Below are 24,468 nucleotides of genomic sequence, written 5' to 3'. Positions count from 1 at the left end.
TTGTTGAACTATTATGGTGTAATGTTATATCATGCTATTATCTTCAAAGCACGCATTAAGGGGGAGCTCCGGCACTTACCTATTTTACTATGCATATAATCAGGGGGAGCTTCATAAGCATCGTAACAAATCTCTCCTAAGCCACACATGTTTATTACTCCCTCTGTCCCAAAATAACTGTCTCAAACTTAGTACAAGTTTGTACTATAGCTAATACAAAGTTGAGACACTTATTTTGGGACGGAGGGAGTACTATTTTTGAGAGCTATATGTATGTTGTCATCAACTACCAAAAAGGGGGAGATTGAAAGTGCAGTCATGCCCTTAATCATGTTTTGGTGTTGTTGACAATACACATATAGATAACTAATCACTAATCCCCTTTAAGCTGTTGTTAATGATCATGTGTTGATAAGGACAAGCTCAGGTGCTAACAAGGACAAGATCAAGATAAGCATTCCTGAGCACTACATGCTTGATTCTTGTGGATGTTCACATGGTGGACAAATGAAGATGAATACAAAAGCTAGGCTTTCCACATTGTGTATGAGAGAGCTATTTGAAGACTTCATCATGCCTTGCTTTCAACTTGAGCCAAGAAGGAACAACAACATCAAGCTCAAGTGAAAGGGCTAACTCAAAGGTATCAGTTCCTTTGACGTTAGTGGTGCGGAGTGATGATCAGCGAATAAAAGTATACACTCAAGTATGGATCATCATTACCCTTTTATGATTCTTGAGTCTTGAGGGATCCTGCACTATTTAGAGGGGATCGTAGGTTTTGCGATAAACTTGCTCAAACTACATCTCTACTTTTCTTCTCATACCACATCTCCACTGCTCTGCTTGTATCTGAAAATAGAACCAATGCCTCGGACATCCGGCTTCCTCCGGATGTCCGAGGGTCGGACGCCCGACGACTTCGGAAATCCGCAACCTTATACCAGAGAAATCCAGAGTCAAATAACTCGGACTTTCAGCTCCTTCTGGACGTCCGAGGGCCGGACGCCCGACCACTTCGGAAAACCGGAACCTTGCACCAGAGAAATTCAAAGTCATATAACTCGGACTTCCTGCCTCCGCCTGTCGTCCCAGGGCCGGACGTCCGACCACTTTAGGAATCCGGTGCCCTTGAACAGAGCTGAACTCCCGGACATCCGACCTCCCTCCGGACGTCTGGTCCCTGTTCGTCTATACAGTGGTTCCTGATATATATATACATCTCCTGGACGACCGACCGCTGTCGGACGTCCGACCCCTTGTGGGCCTCTGGACATCCGAGAACTGACGGACGTCCGACCACTGTCAGACTTAAGTGACCCCAACAGTCACTTTCCCCTCTCCACTATAAATACCCCCTCCCACTTCGTGAGAGGGCGCCCAACACAGCCATATCCTCATAAGAACACATTTCTACCTCACACACATTTGCTCACACCAAATCTTAGATCCCAAGAGCATTTGTGAGCCCCTTTGAGAGTTGTTCCAATCAAAAGATAGATTGTCTCCCTCTCCTCCTCTCAACCCAAGCTATTTGAGATTTGAGCAAGTTTTGAGCATTCCCCGTGATCTTGTTACTCTTGGAGGTTGGAGACTCCTAGGTGGTAGGAGTTCTTCAGAGAGGAACCAATCCGTGTGATTACCCCCGGAAAAGTTTGTGAGGGTTTGGAAGCCACCTCAAAGGCTTACCACTAGTGGTTGAGAAACGCCTTCGTGGTGTTATCTCAAAGGGAGAATAGGGTGAGCCTTCGTGGTAACATCCACCTCTCTAACGGTGACTAGCTTCCCTCCAAAGAAGTGAACATCGGGATACATCTTTGTCTCAGTGACCTTGGTTATCCTTAACCCTAACTCTTTACTTGTGGTTTACTTGTGTTACTTGAGCATACATACATTGCATATTGTTTGTGCTCATTATATTGTGTGGGCTATTTCTTTGTACAAGATTAATCGTTCAAGCATACCCTCTATATTCACACGTTCACACTTGCAGCTTTTGATATATCATGTGCTATAGTGTGATCTAGTATCTTGTGTCGTTCACCTACTTGTCGTGTGATATAGCTCAAGTAAGTTTGTGTAACTTACTTGTGCTTGTTAGTAACTGTATTGTGTCCATCTTGGTAGATCGTATTGTTGGTACACGTTGCGGTGCCTATTGCATTTAGGATTTGTGCTTGAAAAGTATCCTCTTAGTTTATTTCCGCATTAGGTTTAAGCCAAATCCGAAGAAGTTTTTAAATAGCCTATTCACCCCCCTCTAGGCGTCATCGTGGTCTTTTCAGAAGGACGTCGACGTATGGGTATGTTGACGGGCACCATCGGCATAGCACCATCGAGAATGCGAAACATCGGCGTACGTGCCCAGGTTCGTTGACATAGAAAAGCCATCGGCATAGGTACCAACGCCGATGCCCGTCGTACAACCATCGGCATAGATAGACCGTCGGCAACCTTTTCCACATAACGGCAAATAACGGCGCTGTCGGCGGGCGACACCTAACCAGAGCCAACCATGTGGCACCCCTATGCCGACGGCTATGCCGTCGGCATATCTCGAGAGTTGAGCCGACGAGGAGGCCGTCGGCATAAACATGTCATGTGGTGGTCCCTGGCGTGCGGCCGTCGACGTAGCTTTGCCACATAGCGGTTTCTCGTGCATCCTGGAGCATGGCTATGCCGACAGCATAGCCGTGGGCGTACCTCTACCACGTCGTGACTTCTCGTGCTTCCTGGCGCATGGCTACGCCGACGGCATAGCCGTCGACATATCTCCTATTTTTTTATTTCCTGCTCATGTTCAATTCAAATAAAGAACACATATATATCACATATCATATACACAACACATATATTGTTGGAAATATGCCCTAGATGTAATAATAAATTAGTTATTATTATATTTCTTAGTTCATGATAATCGTTTATTATCCATACTATAATTGTATTGATTGGAAACACAATGCATGTGTGGATACATAGACAAAACACTGTCCCTAGTAAGCCTCTAGTTGACTAGCTCATTGATCAAAGATGGTCAAGGTTTCCTCACCATAGGCAAGTGTTGTCACTTGATAACGGGATCACATCATTAGGAGAATCATGTGATGGACTAGACCCAAACTAATAGACGTAGCATGTTGATCGTGTCATTTTGCTGCTACTGTTTTCTACGTGTCAAGTATTGGTTCCTATGACCATGAGATCATATAACTCACTGGCACCGGAGGAATACTTTGTGTGTATCAAACGTCGCAACGTAACTGGGTGACTATAAAGATGCTCTACAGGTATCTCCGAAGGTGTCCGTTGAGTTAGTATGGATCGAGACTGGGATTTGTCACTCCGTGTGACGGAGAGGTATCTCGGGGCCAACTCGGTAATACAACATCACACACAAGCCTTGCAAGCAATGTGACTTAGTGTAAGTTGCGGGATCTTGTATTACAGAACGAGTAAAGAGACTTGCCGGTAAATGAGATTGAAATAGGTATGCGGATACTGACGATCGAATCTCGGGCAAGTAACATACCGAAGGACAAAGGGAATGACATACGGGATTATATGAATCCTTGGCATTGAGGTTCAAACGATAAGATCTTCGTAGAATATGTAGGATCCAATATGGGCATCCAGGTCCTGCTACTGGATATTGACCGAGGATTCTCTCGGGTCATGTCTACATAGTTCTCGAACCCGCAGGGTCTGCACACTTAAGGTTCGACGTTGTTTTATGCGTATTTGAGTTATATGGTTGGTTACAGAATGTTGTTTGGAGTCCCGGATGAGATCACGGACATCACGAGGGTTTCTGGAATGGTCCGGAAACGAAGATTGATATATAGGATGACCTCATTTGATAACCGGAAGGTTTTCGGAGTTACCGGGAATGACGAATGGGTTCCGGGTGTTCACCGGGGGGGGGGGCAACCCACCCCGGGGAAGCCCATAGGCCTTGGGGGTGGCGCACCAGCCCTTAGTGGGCTGGTGGGACAGCCCAAGAAGGCCCTATGCGCCATAGGAAGAAAATCAAAGAGAAAAAAAAGAGGAGGTGAGAAAAGGGGGAAGGACTCCTCCTTCCAAACCTAGTTGGACTCGGTTTGGAAGGGGAGGGTTGCCCCCCTTGGCTCGGCCGAACTCCTTGGGGGTCCTTGGACCCCAAGGCAAGGCTCCCCCTCTCCCCCCTATATATATGGAGGTTTTAGGGCTGATTTGAGACAACTTTGCCACGGCAGCCCGACCACATATCTCCACGGTTTTACCTCTAGATCGCGTTTCTACGGAGCTCGGGCAGAGCCCTGCTGAGATAAGATCACCACCAACCTCCGGAGCGCCGTCACACTGCCGGAGAACTCATCTACCTCTCTGTCTCTCTTGCTGGATCAAGAAGGCCGAGATCATCGTCGAGCTGTACGTGTGCTGAACGCGGAGGTGCCGTCCGTTCGGCACTAGATCGTGGGACTGATCGCGGGACGGTTCGCGGGGCGGATCGAGGGACGTGAGGACGTTCCACTACATCAACCGCGTTTCTTAACGCTTCTTCTGTGCGATCTACAAGGGTATGTAGATCGGAAATCCCCTCTCGTAGATGGACATCACCATGATAGGTCTTCGTGCGCGTAGGAAATTTTTTGTTTCCCATGCAACGTTCCCCAACAGTGGCATCATGAGCTAGGTTCATGCGTAGATGTCTTCTCGAGTAGAACACAAAAGTTTTTGTGGGCGGTGATGTGCGTTTTGCTTCCCTCCTTAGTCTTTTCTTGATTCCGCGGTATTGTTGGATTGAAGCGGCTTGGACCGACATTACTCGTACGCTTACGAGAGACTGGTTTCATCGCTACGAGTAACCCCGTTGCTCAAAGATGACTGGCAAGTGTCGGTTTCTCCAACTTTAGTTGAATCGGATTTGACCGAGGAGGTTCTTGTATAAGGTTAAATAGCAATTCATATATCTCCGTTGTGGTGTTTGCGTAAGTAAGATGCGATCCTAATAGATACCCATGGTCACCACGTAAAACATGCAACAACAAAATTAGAGGACGTCTAACTTGTTTTTGCAGGGTATGCTTGTGATGTGATATGGCCAACGATGTGATGTGATATATTGGATGTATGAGATGATCATGTTGTAATAGATAATATCGACTTGCACGTCGATGGTACGGCAACCGGCAGGAGCCATAGGGTTGTCTTTAAACTAACGTTTGTGCTTGCAGATGCGTTTACTATTTTTCTAGGATGTAGCTTTAGTAGTAATAGCATGAGTAGCACGACAACCCCAATGGCGACACGTTCATGGAGATCATGGTGTGGCACCGGTGACAAGAAGATCGTGCCGGTGCTTTGATGATGGAGATGAAGGAGCACGTGATGATGGCCATATCATGTCACTTATGAATTGCATGTGATGTTAATCCTTTTATGCACCTTTTTTTGCTTAGAACGACGGTAGCATTATGAGGTGATCTCTCACTAAAATTTCAAGACGAAATTGTGTTCTCCCCGACTGTGCACCGTTGCTACAGTTTGTCGTTTCGAGACACCACGTGATGATCGGGTGTGATAGACTCAACGTTCACATACAACGGGTGCAAAACAGTTGCGCACGCAGAACACTCGGGTTAAGCTTGACGAGCCTAGCATGTGCAGACATGGCCTCGGAACACATGAGACCGAAAGGTCGAACATGAATCGTATAGTTGATATGATTAGCATAGAGATGCTTACCACTGAAACTATTCTCGACTCACGTGATGATCGGACTTGAGATAGTGGATTTGGATCATGTACCACTCAAATGACTAGAGAGATGTACTTTTTGAGTGGGAGTTCTTAAGTAATATGATTAATTGAACTAAATTGTCATGAACATAGTCTAATGGTCTTTGCGAATTACGATGTAGCTTGCGCTATAGCTCTACTGTTTTTATATGTTCCGAGAGAAAATTTAGTTGAAAGTTGATAGTAGCAAACTTTGCAGACTGAGTCTATAAAACCGAGGATTGTCCTCGTTGTTGCGCAGAAGGCTTATGTCCTTAATGCACCACTCGGTGTGCTGCACCTCGAGCGTCCTCTGTGGATGCTGTGAACATCCGACATACACGTTTCTGATGACTACACGATAGTTCAGTGCAAAATACTTAATGGCTTAGAAGCAAGGCGCCGAAGACGTTTTGAAAAGTCGCGGAACATAAGTGATGTTCTAAAGAGATGAAATTGTGATTTCATGCTTGTGCCCTTGTTAAGAGGTACAAGACCTCCGACAAGATTCTTTGTCCACAAAGTAAAGGAGAAAAGCTCAATCGTTGAGCGTGTGCTCAGATTGTCTGAGTACGACAATCGCTTGAATCAAGTGGGAGTTAATCTTCCATATGAGATAGTGATGGTTCTCCAAAGTCACTGCCACTAAGCTGTGAAAGCTTCGTGATGAACTATAACATATCAAGGATAGATACAATGATCCTTGAGTGATTCGCGATGTTTGACACTGCGAAAGTAGAAATCAAGAAGGAGCATCAATAGTTGATGGTTAGTAAAACCACTAAGTTTCAAGAAAGGCAAGGGCTAGAAGGGATACTTCGTGAAACGGCAAAACAGTTGCTGCACTAATGAAGAGACCCAAGATTAAACCCAAACCCGAGACTAAGTGCTTCTGTAATGAGGGGAACAGTCACTGAGGCGGAGCAACTCTAGATACTTGGTAGATAAGAAGGCTGGCAAAAGTCGAAAGAAGTATATTTGATATAAATGATGTTGATGTGTACTTTACTAGTACTCCTAGTAGCACGAGGGTATTGGATACCGGTTCGGTTGCTAAGTGATTAGTAACACGAAATGAAAGCTACGGCATAAATGGAGACTAGCTAAAGGCAAGGTGACGATACGTGCTGGAAGTGTTTCCAAGGTTGATATGATCAAATGTCGCACGCTCCCTCTACCATCGGGATTGGTGTTAAACTGAAATAATTGTTATTTGGTGCTTGCGTTAAGCATGGACATGATTGGATCGTGTTTATTGCAATACGATTATTCATTTAAAGAGAATAATGGTTACTCTATTTGCTTGAATAAACACCTTCAATGGTTTGTTGAATCTCGATCGTAGTGTTACACATGTTCATGATATTGGTGCCAAAAGGATACGAGGTAATGATGATAGTACCACTTACTTGTGGCACTGCCGCTTGAGTCATGTTGGTATAAATTGCATGAAGAGGCTCCATGCTGATGGTTCTTTATACTCACTTGATTTTGAATCACTAGTGACATGCAAATCATACCACATGAGAGGGGCCTTGTTTTCATTGAGATGAAACAAGATAGTGACTTGTTGGAAGTGATACATTTTGATGTATGCAGTCCAATGGGTGCTGAGGCACGCAGTGGATATCATTATGTTCTTACTTCAATGGCGATTTGAGTAGATACAAGAGTATTTACTTAATGAGTCACAAGTCTGAAATATTGAAAAGTTCAATTCTGTTTCAGAGTGAAGTTCGTCGTAACAAGAGGATAAACTGTCTACGATATGATCATAGAAATGAATATCTGAGTTACGAGTTTTGGTACGCAGTTAAGACAATGTGGAAATTGTTTCGCAGTTCATGCCACCTGGAACATCATAGCGTGATGATGTGTCTGAACGTCATAGCCACGCACTATTTGGTGCATGCTATGATGTTTCTTATCGAATTACCACTATCGTTTATGGGTTATGCATTAGAGACAACCGCATTCACTTTAAATAGGGCACCGCGTATTTTCGTTGAGATGACACAGTATAGACTGAGGTTTAGAGAAATCTAAACTGTCATTTCTTGAAAGTTTGGGACTTTGACACTTATGTGAAAAAGTTTCAGTCTGATGAGCTCGAACCCAAAGCGGATAAATGCATCTTCATAGGATATCCAAAACAGTTGGGTACATCTCCTATCTCAGATCCGAAAGCAAAGTGTTTGTTTCTAGAAACGGATCCTTTCTCGAGGAAAGGTTTCTCTCGAAAGAATTGAGTGGGAGGGTGGTAGAACTTGATGAGGTTATTGAACCATCACTTCAACCAGTGTGTAGCAGGGCGCAGGAAGTTGTTCCTGTGGCGCCTACACCAATTGAAGTAAAAGCTGATGATGGTGATCATCGAGCATCGGATCAAGTTACTACAAACCTCGTAGGTGGACAAGGTCACGTACTACTGCAGAGTGGTACGGTAACCCTGTCTTGGAGGTCATGTTGTTCAGCAACACTGAACCTACGAGTTATGGAGAAAGCAATGGTGGGCCCAGATTCCGACAAATGGCTGAAAGCCACGAAATCCGAGAGAGGATCCATGTAAGAAGACAAAGTGTAGACTTTGGAAGAACTACTTGACGGTCATAGGACTATTGAGTAAAGATGGATCTTTAAAAGGAAGACAGACGATGATGGTGATAAGTCACTATTAAGAAAAGCTCGACTTGTCGCAAAGATGTTTTCGACAAGATCAAACAGTTGACTTTGATGAGACTTTCTCACTCGTACCGATGCTAAAAGTCTGTTAGAATTATGTTAGTAGTTGCTGCATTATTTTTGAAATATTGCACGTAAGATGTCAAAACATTGTTTCCTCGACGGTTTCCTTGAGCAAACATTGTATGTGATACAACTAGGAGGTTTTGTCAATCCTAAAGATACTAGCAATTGTGCAAGCTCGAGTGATCCTTCAATGGACTGGTGCAAGCATCTCGGAGTTGGAATATATATACTTTGATGAGATGATCAAAGATTTTGGGTTTGTACAAGGTTTATGAGAAACTTGTATTTCCAAAGAAGTGAGTGGGAGCACTATAGAATTTCTGATAAGTATATGTGGTTGACATATTGTGGATCAGAAGTAATGTAGAATTTCTGTAAAGCATACAAGGTTGTTTGAAAGGAGTTTTCAAAGGAGTACCTGGATTGCGCTACTTGAACGTTGAGCATCAAGATCTATGGAGATAGATCAAAACGCTTAATAGAAGTTTCAACAAGATGCATGCCTTGACAAGTTTTCGAAGTAATTCGAAATAGATCAGCAAAGAAGGAGTTCTTGACTGTGTTGTAAGGTGTGAATTTGAGTAAGACTCAAAACCCGACCCCGGCAGAATAAAGAGAACATACGAAGGTCGTCTTCTATGCCTTAGCCGTAGACTCTAAAGTATGCCATGCTGAGTACCGCACCTGATGTGTGCCTTGACTCAAAGTCTGTTAAGAGGTACACAGAGTGATCCAGGATTGAATCACTGATCAGCGGTCAAAGTTATCCTTAGTAACTAAATAGACTAAGGAATTTTTCTCGATTATGGAGGTGGTTAAAGAGTTCGTTGTAAAGGGTTACGTCGATGCAGGCTTTGACACTAATCCGAATAACTATGAGTAGTGAAACGGATTCGTATAGTAGAGTAGATATTTGGAGCATTTCCGAATAGCACATAGTAGCAGCATCTATAAGATGACATAAAGATTTGTAAAGAACACACGGATCTGAAAGTTTCAGAACCGTTGACTAAAATCTCTGTCACGAGCAAGACGTGATCAGACCCCATAACTATATGGGTGTTGGATTCGTTGAAATCACATGCTGATGTGAACTAGATTACTAACTCTAGTGCAAGTGGGAGACTGTTGGAAATATGCCCTAGAGGCAATAATAAATTAGTTATTATTATATTTCTTAGTTCATGATAATCGTTTATTATCCATACTATAATTGTATTGATTGGAAACACAATGCATGTGTGGATACATAGACAAAACACTGTCCCTAGTAAGCCTCTAGTTGACTAGCTCGTTGATCAAAGATGGTCAAGGTTTCCTGACCATAGGCAAGTGTTGTCACTTGATAACGGGATCACATCACTAGGAGAATCATGTGATGGACTAGACCCAAACTAATAGACGTAGCATGTTGATTGTGTCATTTTGTTGCTACTGTTTTCTACGTGTTAAGTATTTGTTCCTATGACCATGAGATCATATAACTCACTAACACCGGAGGAATACTTTTTGTGTATCAAACGTCGCAACGTAACTGGGTGACTATAAAGATGCTCTATAGGTATCTCCGAAGGTGTTCATTGAGTTAGTATGGATCGAGACTGGGATTTGTCACTCCGTGTGACGGAGAGGTATCTCGGGGCCCACTCGGTAATACAACATCACACACAAGCCTTGCAAGCAATGTGAGTTAGTGTCAGTTGCGGGATCTTGTATTACGGAACGAGTAAAGAGACTTGCCGGTAAACGAGATTGAAATAGGTATGCGGATACTGACGATCGAATCTCGGGCAAGTAACATACCGAAGGACAAAGGGAATGACATACGGGATTATATGAATCCTTGGCACTGAGGTTCAAACGATAAGATCTTCGTAGAATATGTAGGATCAAATATGGGCATCCAGGTCCCGCTATTGGATATTGACCGAGGAGTCTCTCGGGTCATGTCTGCATAGTTCTCGAACCCGCAGGGTCTGCACACTTAAGGTTTGACGTTGTTTTATGCGTATTTGAGTTATATGGTTGGTTACCGAATGTTGTTCGGAGTCCCGGATGAGATCACGGACGTCACGAGGGTTTCCGGAATGGTCCGGAAACGAAGATTGATATATAGGATGACCTCATTTGATTACCAGAAGGTTTTCGGAGTTACCGGGAATGTATCGGGAATGACGAATGGGTTCCGGGTGTTCACCGGGGGAGGGGGGGGGCAACCCACCCCGGGGAAGCCCATAGGCCTTGGGGGTGGCGCACCAGCCCTTAGTGGGCTGGTGGGATAGCCCAAGAAGGCCCTATGCGCCATAGGAAGAAAATCAAAGAGAAAAGAAAAAAAAGAGGAGGTGGGAAAAGGGGGAAGGACTCCTCCTTCCAAACCTAGTTGGACTCGGTTTGGAAGGGGAGGGTTGCCCCCCTTGGCTCGGCCGAACTCCTTGGGGGTCCTTGGACCCCAAGGCAAGGCTCCCCCTCTTCCCCCTATATATACGGAGGTTTTATGGCTGATTTGAGACAACTTTGCCACGGCAGCCCGACCACATATCTCCACGGTTTTACCTTTAGATCGCGTTTCTGCAGAGCTCGGGCAGAGCCCTGCTGAGATAAGATCACCACCAACCTCCGGAGCGCCGTAACGCTGCCGGAAAACTCATCTACCTCTCCGTCTCTCTTGCTGGATCAAGAAGGTCAAGATCATCGTCGAGCTGTACGTGTGCTGAACGCGGAGGTGCGGTCCGTTCGGCACTAGATCGTGGGACTGATCACGGGACGGTTCGCGGGGCGGATCGAGGGACATGAGGACGTTCCACTACATCAACCGCGTTTCTTAACGCTTCTGCTGTGCGATCTACAAGGGTACGTAGATCGAATATCCCCTCTCGTAGATGGACATCACCATGATAGGTCTTCGTGCGCGTAGGAAATTTTTTGTTTCCCATGCGACGTCCCCAACATATATATGACAGATCCACATCATTATCACCACAAGATAAGTATTACCATCACAACATAAGTCGAATCAACACAACATAAGTCGAAACAACACAACGTAAGTCGAACAACACAACACAAGTCGAACAACACAACATAAGTCCATAGTAGAGAAGCATCAAAGATAGAAGTCATCACCAGCACCACATAGAGCTTAAGCGCCAGTACGTCCATCACCAAGTTCATCACCGCCAAGACCACAAAAGCCGAGGTCGTCACTGCTACCGACACCGCTACCGTCAAGACCACCACCGCCACCTCCTCGGTGCATTGGAGTGATAGGGCTCCGTGACTCGGGAGTGATGCCATAGTTGGTACCACCACCAATGGATGATCCACCGGTTCCCTGCATGTTCGAAAATAGATGTTAAAGAGATATATGATTGTGTTGAATAAACGATAAGTAGTGCTTGAATAGTTTCGGGATGTACAAACCGGAGTTGCAGAGTGTTGTGCCAAAAATTCTTCAGACGTAGCCAACACTAGTTATGGTCCACCAGGTGGTGGTGGTGGTTCCATTATAGGAGGCATGTCAGACGACAGGGAGTCAAAAATGTTATGCATGTTAGTTGACCAAGCAAACATGAAGGTGAGAAGAAATGAAAGTGCAAATGAAAGGGGCTAAACTAACCTTCATCATGCGACTTCCGTGGTCCACGACTGCTGTAGTTCTCCCGTTACACGCCATGGTCTCCTGATGTGTGTACTCCATGTAGTCTTACAATATGACATGATGAAACTCATAAAACATCTCAATATGGAAAATAAAGGATGATACAGTGTGTTGCTGGGTTAGGAGGGACTGTGATGATGCACTGGTCGTGCTTGGGTTTGGGCTCAGGCTTGGTTTGGGAACTCAGAGATGTGTGTTGGAGATAGAAGGAGTGACCACAGCATCGAGAACCGTGTGTCGACCATGACCCTTCAGCCCTATGTCGACCACCGATGTGTCATCCATATCCTCTTTTATGGGGTCAGGTGTGTCAGAATTGAACCCCAGCTACACCTCCTTGTAGGCCTGAAGGCGCTGGCCGAACTTGCCTAGTACTTGTCCTTGCCATCCTTGGGCTTAGTCCACACATGGGCTAGCTCCCATGCCTCCATGTCTGAAAGCGGCCACTTCTATTTCTCCTCCTACACCACCAAACACCACCAAAGAGGGGTTAGTCATGCATAGAAGAAGAATGTTTCATGTACATAGATATACCTAAACTTTCTTATGCCTCAAGTGGTTCCGATTTCCCTGGCCATGTGTTCCGTCGGTCCCTCGATTAGCCCGGTTTTGGATGCTTTTAGCAGCCCACTTTTCATCATCACCGAGCCAAAGTTCAACCAATGCCGCCCATGATTCCTTTTTTCCATAACACCTACCAAGACACGCCTACATAATGAAAGCATAATGGCATGTCGACACGAAACAATGAAATTTACCACAAGCGTCGGAATGAAAAGTATGTTATACTTACCAATAGGAATTGCTCCCTAGTCAAGGTAACATGCTCCTTCCGTGCATATTCCTTGGGCATATTCATGTTAGGATAGTCGTAATAATATTGCGAGATGGCCACCCAACGCACCTCGTACTACATCTGGTGGGCCTGCTTCCTCGCAGCTCTCATAAACAACTTGTCGGCAATGGGTTTTTTCTCGTCAACAACTCGATAGTATTTCTATAGTTATTCATAAAACCAGAATGGAAGAAGCCATGATTTAAATTAATCACTCAAATATTTATTTTCTATCGCGTTGATGGCACTGAATCCACCTACATTTCTAATAGGTAAAGATGGTCCTAATCCCACCCGAGGATGTGTAGATTGAGTACGTTCGCCATGCTCTGCCACGTTTCGAGACAAAATTTCGGCAGCACCTCCCCGTTGTTCTCCAGATACACGTCTTGACAAAAAGACGAGAGAATTTGTATCCGGAGAACAACGGGGAGGCGGTGCCGAAATCGTGTCTCGGAACGGGGTAGAGAATGAAAAATGTACCCAATCTACACATCCTCGGGTTGTCCGTGGAAAATGCTGGACAATTCGAAACAGTTGCGGCGGTAAATATGCAATTGCATGCATATTCATCCATGCAACCATTTCGAACGGGGTACGCCTAAGTTACGCGACTTGACGTGAAAAGAAAATCTACTGACATGATTAAAAGAACATAGAAGGTCAAGGTGGATTCATAGCTCACCCTCGGATGTAGAGGAACTAGTCGAATAGCGAAGGGACGATCGGGGACCAACAACTCTGACGTCAACGATCACTCGAGGAGATGCAACACCACAAATCCTGTAAATTTCACCGAGTGAAAAAAAACTTAGGTCATCACATCACATACAACATTGTCACTTTAGATTTTTAACAAGATCATCATGATCAAATAACCACTCATCATATCCAAATAAACACAAAACATCTATCCATGACACTGAGCAGGGAAGGAACATAGAGCTATAAATTTTGATGATCGAACTATAAATTTCATGCCACAAGATGTGTGTGCTGGAATTGTGTATTGCGGCGAGAAGACAAACAAAATGTGTGTGCTGGAATTGTGCATTGCATGTAAGCCATTAACATTTAGAAAAGAATAAGACATCACATAGTGAGACTAAATAGTGAACAAAATAAATTATACTAACGCTATAAATGAAGGGCATACTTTTATACTTCTATTAGTTAGTGAGTGAGCACTCTGACAATACTAGCAAACATTTGTGTTAGCTGTGTAACTCTTACATGATCAAGTGTGGTTTATATCTGGCAATAGAGAAATGCCCTGCACACTATTTTACAAGGTCAACCGGAACTGAATTACTAGTATACCACTAAAATATCTATCTATGGGACATATTGTTTGATGAACCTACTTATCTAGTTACTACTCCCTGGCTATTTGAATCAGTTTGCAAAACGACTTATGTTTTGCGTGTTATGTGTCAATCGATCCCTCTCAAAAAATAAATTCCTTGTTATACAATGGCATCCCTAAGCAAGTAATTGTTGGGCACCTCAGTGTAAAATAACCTGTTGCATTGCAAGCACGCAAAATTGGAGACTGAAGTGCGCGTCTTCAGACCCTCCGAAAAAGAAAAAAGATGAAGTGTAGAGGAGGGTCACCTGAAGCCTGGTCTCGATGGTGTCGATTGGGTAGAGCGCCATATCCACCACGCCCCCGGCGGTGCCTCCGGCTATGACGCCCTCTGCAGGCAGGCAGGCAGGCAGGCAGGTAAAAATTTCGGCGAGCTTACAGATGCTGATGCCGGCTCCGAGCGTGCCGAGGGCGACGCCGAGGACGAGCAGCGCGAAGGTGTAGGGGATGCGGGTGCCGCGAAGGAGGTGGCGCGAGGCGATGCCCAGCACGAGGGCCACTCCGAAGAAGAGCACCGCGTCGTCGGGGCTGCAGGAGGTAGAGCGTGGCGTCGTGGAGACGACGCGGGAGGCGGAGCGCGCGGGCACGGGGGCAGTGGTGTTTGCAGGCCGGTGGAGGCGTGGGTCCGGTGACGGCGACGCGGGCGTGTAGAGGGTGGCGGCGGCGCGGGCATGGAGAGGATGGCGGCAGCGGTTGCGGGTGCAAGAGAGGGAGAGAGGGTGGATTGACAGGAGGGGGATGAGTGGTTAGTGGAGGAGGCTGAGTGGAGCTGGATGCTGCCGAGAGGATATCTAAGCCTTTGACTTTTTTATAAATGATACAACTCGCCTATTGATTATCATGTACTGTTGGTTGTTAACTATCTTTTGTTCAGAGTTATGTAACTTTTTACTCTAGGGAAAGTTATGCAACTTTCAATGACATGTTTTGGTCCGTGTGAACTACTCCCTCCGTTTCTAAATATAAGTCTTTTAAGAGATTTTATTAGGTAACTACATACGAAGCAAAATGAATGAATCTATACTCTAAAGTATGTCTATATACATTTGTATATAGTCTTCTAGTAAAATGCCTAGAAAGACTTATATTTAAGAACGGAGGGAGTACAAATTATCACTGCATTCTTAACTTCAGGTTCTGCAAATTAAAATTTCGAGTTCCTAACTAAACTTTCATGTTATTATATTCATTTCATTCGCCAAATCTCAGTGTGCTTTTAGATGAACCTAAAGCTCATAAATCCTTCCGAGACATGGACATCACGTGAATGAAACTATGAAAGTAGACACCTTTTTCTTTTAACAATGGCCTTGCGTTAATCAATAAAATGTTTATTACCTCGTAGATTAATAGGATGAATTGCACATACCAAAGTTGTTGGGTGTGTCTTGATAGTTTAGTATACATTTTTGCACAAGAGATACGAATTTCTAATCCTTCGTGTGACGGCGGCAGCGACTCCTGTGAGGGGGTCACACAGCGGAGCCACATGTTGGGTGCTTGCATGTGCCACCACACTCTTACAGACTTGTAAGAGGGCCCAACGCAAGACGTGGTGGCATTGCTACCCCTCAAGTACCTCGTCCCGTCTAACCGTGGCACTGTTGACCGGATGTATCTAGGCTTTTGACTTCCACCGGACGGGGTTGACCCATGGACATTTTCAACTAGCACTCATAGGCTAGCCCATAGGTACGCTTGGGGTCAAGGTCTGGGCCCAACCCACGACAAGATTCCCTCCTTGTCTCCCTGACGTGGCCGTTTCCACCCTCCGTGTGATGACGACAACTACGTCTGCGAGGGGGTTCACACTACGGAGCAGCGCATCGGGTGCTTGCACGTGCCACCAAACTTCCAAACATGTAAGAGGGCTGAGCGCAAGACGTGGCGGCATTTCTACCCCCTCCCAAGTACCCCATCCCGTCTAAACCTGGTTGTGTTGATCGGACGGATCTAGGCCTTTGACTTTCACGGGACGGGGTTTGACTCATGGACGTTTTCACCTGGCTGTGATAGGCCAACCCATAGGTACACTTCGGATCAAGGTCCGGGGCCAACCCACAGCAAGATGCCCTCTGTGTCTCCCCGACATGGCCGTTTCCACCCTCCGTGTGACGGCGACAGCTACGTTCGTGAGGGGGGTCACACTAAGGAACTGTGTGTCGGGTGCTTGCACGTGCCACTACACTTCCAGATGTGTAAGAGGGCCTAGCGCAAGAGCTGGCGGCATTCCTACCCCGTAAGTACCCCGTCCCGTCTAACCCTATCACCGTTGACCGGACGGATCTAGGCCTTTTACTTCTGCCACACAGGGTTGACCCATGGACGTTTTCACCTGGTTGTGATGGGCCTGCCCATAGGATCCAGGTTTGGGCCCAACCCACCGCAAGATTCCCTCCTTGTCTCCCCGACGAGGCCATTTCTACTCTCTGTGTGTGACGGCGGAAACTACCTCCATGAGGGGGGTCACACTACAGAGTCGTGTGTCGGGTGCTTGCACGTGCCACCACACTTCCAGACGCGTAAGAGGGCCCAATACAACATGTGGCATCATTGCTACCCCCCAAGTACCTCGTCCCGTCTAACCCTGACTTTGTTGACCAAACGGATCTTGGCCTTTAAATTTCGCGGGACGGGGTTTGACCCGTGGACATTTTCACTTGGCTACGATAGGCCAGCCCATAGGTGCACTTCGGATTAAGGTCCGGGCCCAACCTACAACAAGATTCCCTCCGTGTCTCCCCGACGTGGCCGTTTCCACCCTCCATTTGACGGTGGCAGCTACTTCCGTGAGGGGGGTCACACTACGGAGCCGCGTGCCGGGGTGCTTGCACGTGCCACCACACTTCCACACGTGTAAGAGGTCCCAGCGCAAGACCTCGCAGCATTGCTACGCCCCCCAAGTACCCCGTCCTGTCTAACCCTCGCATTGTTGACCGGATGGATCTAGGCATTTGACTTTCGCTAGACGGGGTTTGACCCATGGACATTTTCACCTGGCTATGATAGTCCAGCCCATAGGTACACTTAGGATCAAGGTCCGGGCCCAACCCACAGCAAGATTCCCTCCGTGCCTCCACGACGTGTCTGTTTCCACCCTCCGTGTGACGGCGGCAGCGACGTCCATGAGGGGGTCACACTACGGAGCCGTGTGTCGGGTGCTTGCACGTGCGAGCACACTTCGAGATGTGTAACAGGGCCAAGTGCAAGACCTGGCGGCATTGCTACCCCCCAAGTACCCCGTCCCGTCTAACCCTGGTACTGTTGATCGAACGGATCTAGGCCTTTCACAATAAGATGGTTTCTTCCCCTATGAACCCAGGGAAGAGGAAAGAGCCCCCCAGATTTGGGAAGTCCCTCAGAAAAATTGTCAGTACCAAAGGTGACAACACCTAGATCTATTGCATTGTACCAAGCTAGGGGCGTTAAAAAATAGCGCTTGTTGGGACGCAACCCAATTTTATTTTTATGCTTTTGTTTTTGCTTACATTTTTGAGTGATGCACACATTATTACCTCTGTAATAATTGTGTTTTCTTGTTTCAATTAGTGTTTGAGCCAAGTAAGACCTTTGGGATGGTCTACGCTGTTTTTAAGTTGATTTTGCTGAAAAACAGAAACTTTCGCTCTCAGTCCAGGAATTTTGTAAATTCACTGGATGTGCTTTTGATCTAAAACGTTTATAGAATATTGATATACAAATTTCCCTGATTGTCCTAATTTTTCAGAATTTTTGGAGTTACAAAAGTATTCAAAGTTTATAGATTGCTACAGGCAGTTCTGTTTTTGACAGGTTTTGCTTTCTTTGTGTTGTTTGCTTATTTTGATGAATCGATGAGTTGTATCGGGGGATATGAACCATGGAGAAGTTGGAATACAATAAATATTGCACCAATATAAATAAAGAATGAGTTCACAACAGTACATAAAGTGGTGATTTATTTTTCTTATACTAACGGATCTCATGAGTTTTCGATTGAGTTTTGTGTTGTGAAGTTTTCAAGTTTTGGGTAAATATTTGATGGACTATGGAATAAGGAGTGGCAAGAGCCTAAGCTTGCAGATGACCAAGGCACCCCATGCCATATTCAAGTATACCAAAGAGCCTAAGCTTGGGATGCCCCGGAAGGCATCCCCTCTTTCGTCTTCAATCCATCGGTAAATTTACTTGACGCTATATTTTTATTCACCACATGATGTGTGTTTTTCTTGGAGCGTCTTGTATGATACGAGTCTTTACTTTTTAGTTTGACACAATCATCCTTGCTGCACACATCTTTTGAGAGAGACACACTGAATCGTGAATTTATTAGAATACTCTATATGCTTCACTTATATCTTTTGAGCTAGGCAATGTTGCTCTAGTGCTTCACTTATATCTTTTAGAGCACGGTGGTGTTTTATTTATAGAAATTATTAAACTCTTGTACCCCACTTATATTATTTTGAGAGTCTTTTAAACAACATGGTAATTGGTTTAGGTTATGAATTTAGTCCTAATATAATGGGCATCCAAGAGGGATATAATTAAACTCTTGTACCCCACTTATATTATTTTGAGAGTCTTTTAAACAACATGGTAATTGGTTTAGGTTATGAATTTAGTCCTAATATAATGGGCATCCAAGAGGTATATAATAAAAACTTTCATATTAAGTGCATTGAATATGATGAGAAGTTTGATTCCTTGCATATAGTTTTGAGATATGAAGATGGTAATATGAGAGTCATGCTAGTAAGTAATTGTGAATTGGAAGAAATAGTTGTGTTAAATCTTGTGATTCCCGTAGCATGCACGTATGGTGAACCGTTATGTGATGAAGTCGGAGCATGATTTGTTTAATGATTGTCAACCTTTGTGTGGAGGTCGGGATTGCGCGATGGTTAACTCCTACCAACCCTCCCCCTAGGAGCATGCGTCTAATACTTTCCTTCAATAACTTATAGGATTTTGCAATAAGTATGTGAGTTCTTTATGACTAATGTTGAGTTCATGGATTATATGCACTCTTATCCTTCAACCTTTGCTGGCCTCTCTAGTACCGCGCAACTTTCGCCGGTACATTAAGCCCACCTTCCTCAAAATAGCCACCGTATACTTTCCTCAAAACAACCACCATATCTACCTATTTTGGCATTTTCATAGCTATTCCAAGATATATTGCCATGTAATACCACCGTCCCATTTTTTTATGACACGCACCATCACTTCCATATTGCTTATAGAGTCATATTTTGTTCTAGATATTGAGTTGTAATCTTTGAGTTTTAAGTAAATAAAAGTGTGATGATTTGCATTATTAGAGCATTGTCCCGTGTGAGAAAAGGATGATGGAAGCTATGATTCCCTCACAAGTTGGGATGAGTCACCGGACTGTACAAAAAAAATAAAAGAGGCCAGCGAAGCCCATATAAAAAAAAGAGGCCAGCGAAGCCCATATAAAAAAAGAGGCCAAAGATGCCCACCCAAAAAATGAGAGAAAGAGAGAAGTGACAATGCTACTATCTTTTTTCCACGCTTGTGCCTCAAAGTAGCACCATATTCTTCATATAGAGTCTCCTATTTTGTCACTTTCATATAGCTAGTGGAATTTCATCTTTTGCACAACCACTTAGTTTTCTTTTTGAGCTTTCATACACTTATATCTCTAGTGCATTTGTTGCATGGCAATCCCTACTCACTCACATTGATATCTATTGATGGGCATCTCCATAGCCCGTTGATACGCCTAGTTGATGTGAGACTATGTTCTCCTTTTTTTCTTGCAACCTCCACCATATTATATTTCAACTTTAGTGCTATATCCATGGCTCACACTCATGTATTGCGTGAGAGTTGAATAGGTTTGAGAACATAAAAAGTGTATAACAATTGTTTGACTTTCATCGAGGTTGTGCATGATTTAGATACTTTGTGTTGGGAAGATGGAGCATAAATAGACCATATGATTTTGTAGGGATAACTTTCTAAGGCCATGTTATTTCGAAAGGACGCAATTGCCTTGTTAGTATGCTTGAAGTATTATTGTTTTATGTCAATATTAGACTTTTGTTTTGAATCTTATGGATCTAAATATTCATGCCACAATAAAGAATATTACATGGATAAATATGTTAGGTAGCATTCCACATCAATTTTTTTGTTTTTATCATTTACCTACTCGAGGACGAGCAGGAATTAAGGTTGGGGATGCTTGATACATCTCCAACATATCCATAATATTTGATTGTTCCATGCTATTATATTATCTGTTTTGGATGTTTTATATGCATTAATATGCCATTTTATAATATTTTTGGGACTAACCTATTAACCTATAACCTAGTGCCATTTTTTGTTTTTTCCATGTTTTTTAGTATTGCACATAAGGAATATTAAACGGATTCCAAACAGAATAAAATCTCTGGAATGATTTTTCTTGGACCACAAGAAACCTGCCAGACTTGGAGAAGGAGGCGGGAGACCTGCTGGGAGACGACAAGCGTGCAGGGCACGCCCTAGGTGCACCCCCTGGCTTGTGTCCCCCTGCAGGCCTCCTAACCCTAATCTTCGTCCTATAAATTCCCAAATCTTACCCCAATACCAGAACGACACCAAAAAATACTTTTCTGCCGCCGGGAGCCTCTGTTCTCGTGAGATCCAATCTGGGAGCCTTTTCCGGTAATATGCCGGAGGGGAAATCGATCACGGAGGGCATCTACATCAACTCCATTGCCTCTTCGATGATGCGTGAGTAGTTCACCACAGACCTACGGGTCCATAGCTAGTAGCTAGATGGCTTCTTCTCTCTCTTTGTTCTTCAATACCATGTTCTTCATGATCTTCATGGAGATCTATCCGATGTAATACTCTTTTGCTGTGTGTTTGTCGAAATCCAATGAATTGTGGGTTTATGTTCAGATTATCTATGAATATTATTTGAATATTCTCTGAATTCTTATATGCATGATTTCATATCTTAGCAAGCCTCTTCAAGTTATTGGTTAGGTTTGGCCAACTAGATTGGTAATTCGTGCAATAGGAGAAGTGCTTAGTTTTGGGTTCAATCTTGTGGTGTCCTCACCGAGTGACAAAGTAGTGGCAGGAGGCACGTATTGCATTGTTGCCATCAAGGATAAAAAGATGCGGTTTTCATCATATTGCTTGAATTTATCCCTCTACATCATGTCATCTTACCTAATGCGTTACTCTGTTCATCATGAACTTAATACTCTAGATGCACACAGGAGTAGGTCGACGTGTAATGTAATAGTAGTAGATGAAGAATCATTTCGGTCTACTTGACACAAATGTGATTCCTATATGCATAATCGTTGTCGTGGATATCTTCATATTTATTCGCTTTTCTATCAATTGCTCGGTAGTAATTTGTTCACCCGCCGTATTATTTTTCTTCATGAGAGAAGCCTCTAGTGAAACCTATGGCCCTCGGGTCTATTTTCCATATTATACTTTCACATCCATAAGCAAAAATACCAAAAATATATTTCTTCCATTTATTTACTTTTGTTTTACGTTTAGTTCTAGCAATCTTTTATATCTATCTCTATCAGATCTCATCCTTGCAAATAACTGTGAAGGGATTGACAACCCCTTTTTAGCGTTGGGTGCAAGTGTTTGATTGTTTGTGTAGGTGCTAAGATTGGGGCCTTGCTTGTTCCTCCTACTGGATTGATACCTTGGTTCTCAACAAGCTGAGGGAAATACTTATCAACTTTGATGCATCACCCTTTCCTCTTCAAGAGAAAACCAATGCAACCTCAAGAAGTAGTCGGGTCACACTACGGAGTTGCGTGCCAGGTGCTTGCACGTGCCACCATACTTCGAGACGTGTAAGAGGGCCTAGCGCAATACATGGGAGCATTTCTACCCCCAAGTACCCTGTCTCGTATAACCCTGGCACCGTTGACCAGACGGATCTAGGCCTTTGACTTCTGCGAGACGGAGTTGACCCATGTACATTTTCACCTGGGTGTGATAGGCCAGCCCATAGGTACATTTTGGATCAAGGTCCGGGCCCAACCCACTGCAAGATTCCCTCCGTGTCTCCTCGACGTGGTCGTTTCCACCCTTGTTGTGACATTGGCAACGACTTCCGTGAGGGGGTCACACTATGGAGCCGCATGCCGGGTGCTTCCACGTGCCACCACACTTCTAGTCGTGTAAGAGGGGCCAACACAAGACTTGGCGGCATTGCTACCACCTCAAGTACCCTGTCCCGTCTAACCATGGCTTTGTTGATCGGATGGATCAAGGAATTTCACTTCCACCGAATGGGGTTTGACCATGGACATTTTCACCTGGGTGTGATAGGTCAGCCCATAGGTACACTTTCGATCAAGGTCCGGGCCCAACCCACTACAAGATTCCCTTTGTGCTTCCCCAGCATGGCCGTTTCAACCCTTTGTGTGACGGCGGGAGCGACGACCGTGAGGGGGGTCACACTACGGAGCCGTGTGCCGCGTGCTTGCATGTGCCACCACACTTCCAGACGTGTAAGAGCACCCAGCGCAAGACCTGGCAGCTACGTCCGCTAAGGGGGTCACACCACAGAGTTGCATGTTGGGTGCTTAGTGACGTTCATCCTCCTGTTGCATGAAGGGGTGTCTCATCATATAGTTTTCCATCCAGGATTGGTCTAACCACCCCATGATTTAGCACCTATACGCACAGCTAAATAGACGATGCATTGTAAAACTTTGTGCAGTACATAACTAAATAGACTTTTATATTAAATGGACATTGGCTATAGACTGAAGCTTTCTAGACTATTCGACATGCCATAAGTAAATCAAATTTTAATTTAGAGAAAAAATGATAATGCATAGCTATGCCGACGGCATGGCCGTCGACATAGTTGTGCCCCGGATCGGTGAACGCCTCGGATCAATGACGTGGCACGTGTCGCGGATCGATGACGTGGACGAAATCAGCTATGCCGATGGGGTCCGTTAGGGCCGTTGGCATATGTTTGATGGTGTCATAGGTCCGTGAACCACGGGGTGGCCGTGCCCGCATATATGCCAACGGGGATGTTATGCCGATGGAAACCGTAGGCATACTTTGGCCTATGCCGATGGCCCCCCATACGCCGACGACGGCCGTAGGGAAAGATGTCGGTATGCTAACGGGGTTTATACGCCGATGGTTTTATCTAGGTCTGAGGGATCAATAGAAGATGTGTCTAGAGGGGGGGGGGGGTGAATAGACTAACTGTCAAGATAAAATTTCTAGCGTAACCCAATTTCAAGGAAGGCACAAATTCAGAAGTTATAACAAGTCAAGTACACCCTACACATGCATTTCTAATAGTATAGTAGCGGAATGTAAAACATGCAAGTGTAATGTAGATGAGTAAGGTAGGGAGATCAAACGCATGAGGTTGACACAACGATTTTTCACACTGTTCCGATAGGTGGCACTATTGTACGTCCTTATTAGTGGATACTTCAACCCACGGAGGGTAACGGCTGCATGAGTCCATGGAGGGCTCCACCCACGGAGGGTCCACAAAGAAGCGGCCTTGTCTATTCCACCACGGCTTTCGTCCACGGAGGACTAACCTTACTCATGGTAGATCTTCACGAAGTAGGCGATCTCCTTGCCCTTACAAACATCTTGGTTCAACTCCACAACACAAAGTAGGAGGCTTCCAAGCGACACCTAACCAATCTAGGAGGCACCAACCTCCAAAAGGTAATAGATGTGGTAGATCAATGAAATCCTTGCTCTTGTGCTTCTAAAGATAGTCTCCTCAACACAAATCACGTTCTCATAGAATATGCATGGGTAGGAGAGGTTGATTTGGTGGAAAGCAGTTTAGGGAGGCTAGAGATCAAGTTTCAAATGATAGGATAGGAATATCTTGGTCTCAACACATGAGTAGGTGGTTATCTCTCAGAAAATGGATCTGGCAGTGAATGTGTGTTATGAGTGCTTCTCCCACAAATGAGAGGTGAGTGAAGGGGTATATATAGGCAGCAGCCAAAATCCAACCACTACACACAAAAGGGCAAACTCGATGGTACCGATTAGCACTAAAGGTGTGAACTTTTGAATCTCGGTGAGACCGATATACGAAACTCGGTGGCACCGAAAAGG

The 24,468-nt window shown here is 44.8% G+C and overlaps 2 long non-coding RNA genes across 4 annotated transcripts; both read right to left on the bottom strand.

Annotated features, from left to right (window-relative positions):
* Positions 1 to 11,478: 11,478 nt before the first annotated feature.
* Positions 11,479 to 12,340, bottom strand: LOC123410869. The gene is made up of 2 exons (XR_006613118.1): positions 11,929 to 12,340; positions 11,479 to 11,839 (listed from the first exon to the last, which is right to left on the bottom strand). It is a non-coding gene; the product is annotated as an uncharacterized LOC123410869 (long non-coding RNA).
* A 123-nt stretch (positions 12,341 to 12,463) lies between these two features.
* On the bottom strand, positions 12,464 to 15,135 carry LOC123410870. 3 transcript variants are annotated; one of them, XR_006613119.1, is made up of 4 exons: positions 14,616 to 15,135; positions 12,960 to 13,784; positions 12,701 to 12,874; positions 12,464 to 12,627 (listed from the first exon to the last, which is right to left on the bottom strand). It is a non-coding gene; the product is annotated as an uncharacterized LOC123410870 (long non-coding RNA). The 3 variants fall into 3 exon arrangements; XR_006613121.1 differs by having other exon boundaries at positions 12,701 to 13,163; positions 13,687 to 13,784; XR_006613120.1 differs by having other exon boundaries at positions 12,701 to 13,784.
* Positions 15,136 to 24,468: the final 9,333 nt, after the last annotated feature.

Source organism: Hordeum vulgare, chromosome 7H (assembly GCF_904849725.1).
Source record: "Hordeum vulgare subsp. vulgare chromosome 7H, MorexV3_pseudomolecules_assembly, whole genome shotgun sequence".
Lineage (NCBI taxonomy): Eukaryota > Viridiplantae > Streptophyta > Magnoliopsida > Poales > Poaceae > Hordeum > Hordeum vulgare.
This window is presented reverse-complemented; position numbering and strand designations above follow the sequence as displayed.